The following is a 2185-nucleotide window of genomic DNA, read 5'->3' as shown; positions in this document are numbered from 1 at the left end:
CCCCTCCCTCAGCCTTCTGAGTAGCTGGGATTACGGCATGTGCCACCACGCCTTGCTAATTTTAAATTTTTAGTAGAGATGGGGTTTACCCATGTTGGTCAGGCTGGTCTCGAACTCCTGACCTCAGGTGATCCATCTACCTCTGCCTCCCAGTGTTGGAATTACAGGTGTGAGTCACCGTGCCCAGCCTATATCTGATCTTTTTAAACCACTGCCTGGTAAAACTCCTTGGAATTCATAACCATTTCTTCCCCCTACCCCCAAGACAGAGTCTTGCTCCATTTCCCAAACTGGAGTGCAATGGCATAAGCTCAGCTCACTGTAACCTCCACTGCCCAGGTTCATGCAATTCTCCTGCCTCAGCCTCCCAAGTAGCTGGGATTACAGGCGTGCGCCATCACACCTGGCTAATTTTTGTATTTTTAGTAGAGATGGAGTTTCACCATGTTGGCCAGGCTGGTCTCAAACTCCTGACCTGAAGCGATCCACCTGCCTCAGCCTCCTAGAGTGCTGGGATTAGAGGTGTGAGTCACCGGGCCTAGCCAGAATTCATGATCTTTTCAATAACACTACTCACCCTCACCCACATAGCACAGCTCAAAATACACTGCTCTGGAGGAAAGTCTAACTTGAAAACTCAATCTAAAACTGTAAAAAAACCTCAATATCTTCTTGGGGGGAAAAAAATAAAACCAGGAAGGAAACACTAATCTATACTAAACAGAAGAGATGGTATGTAACATCCTTTCCTCTAAGAATGACAGAAAGGGCCAGGCACTGTGGCTTATGCCTATAATCCCATCAACTCAGGAGGCCAAGGCACCCCTTGGAGGTTGCAGCAAGCCAAGATTGTGCCACTGTACTCCGGCCTGGGCAAAAGAAAAGCCAAGTCTCTCATCATGTTCACTTAGCAAAAAACAAAAATATTACAACAAATCCAGAGAAGTGATTGCTTCTGCCAATCTGAAGGGAAGAGGAAACAAGACGGTCCAGGCCTCAGTGTTGCTGAGCAGGAGGGCTTCACAGTATAACTTGTTCTAGATATCTGAGGTAGGTGATTATCACTTTAATTTTTAACTTGTATGTAAAACATTAAACTTTTTTTTACTCCCCTCCCCTATATAAACTTTTTAAATAATCACATAGGCTACATTTATAACAAAAACTAATACATGCTGTATGATTCCACTTATATCAGGTAATTAGAGTGGTCAAAATCATTAGACACAAAGTAGAATGGTAGTTTCCAGCAGGGAAGGAGGAGGGAATTGGGACTTATTTGTTTAATGGGTGTAGAGTTTCAGTTTTACAAGCTGAAAAGAGTTCTGGAGATGGATGGTGATAATAGTTGCACAACATTATGTATGTGTATAATACCACTGAACTATACACTTAAAATGATTAAGATGGTAAATTTCATGTGAATTTTACCACAATTAATTAAAATGGGGGAAAGAAAATAATAGTGAGGATGACATGACCCCAGAATAACATTTTAAAAGCATCAATTAGACAGCAAAAAGAATAGAGCTGTGTGATAGCAGGGCATGAGAGGCAGCAGGGCATGAGAGGCAGCAGGGTATACAATCAGGAGGCTACTGGAAAAGTCTGAGAGAGAGATGAAGGTGGCTTCGCCAAGGGTAGTAGTTGGGCAGACGGATATAGTCAGACTTGGGATGTATTTTAAAGCCTGAGTTAAAATTTCATGAACATAAATCCTAACACAGTATTTTTAATTGCAATTCATAATACACTGGTCACAGAATCAATTTAGTAGGCTAAAATCAACATTTTACAATTAAATAAAATGGAATAAAATATAAATGATCAGATTACATTACACCTTAAAAGGTAAGTTTATTTCATGGCACTTTTATTTTAGCTATCTATATACTTATGTGTGTATTGAGTCTCAATGTAAAATACATCTCGAACTATGAACCTCAGGCAAAAATGTTTGAGAAATATTGCCCTAGAGACTGATAAAATGGTAGGTGGAAGTTGAGAATATATATTTTTTAAAAAGTCTTCATCAAAGTCCTACACGAGGCTCAAGTGAAACAAGCTACACCAAGTTAAATCACACACCTAATAAAATCTTATTGATCTGCCAAAAAAATACATCATTTGCCCTTTTAAAAAAAAAAAAAAAAAAAAGGAAAAAAACAATTCTTACTTGAAGCAT

The 2185-nt window shown here is 39.5% G+C and overlaps 1 protein-coding gene across 4 annotated transcripts in view; it reads right to left on the bottom strand.

Moving 5' to 3' along the window:
• Positions 1-2185, bottom strand: part of MRTFA (myocardin related transcription factor A) — a 216728-nt gene that overhangs the window by 167855 nt on the left and 46688 nt on the right. The window lies entirely within an intron of this gene.

The sequence above is a fragment of the Cebus imitator genome, unplaced genomic scaffold (assembly GCF_001604975.1).
Source record: "Cebus imitator isolate Cc_AM_T3 unplaced genomic scaffold, Cebus_imitator-1.0 Scaffold170, whole genome shotgun sequence".
Taxonomy (NCBI): Eukaryota; Metazoa; Chordata; class Mammalia; order Primates; family Cebidae; genus Cebus; species Cebus imitator.
The sequence above is the reverse complement of the archived record's forward strand: the minus strand, read 5'-3'. Positions and strand labels throughout refer to the sequence as shown.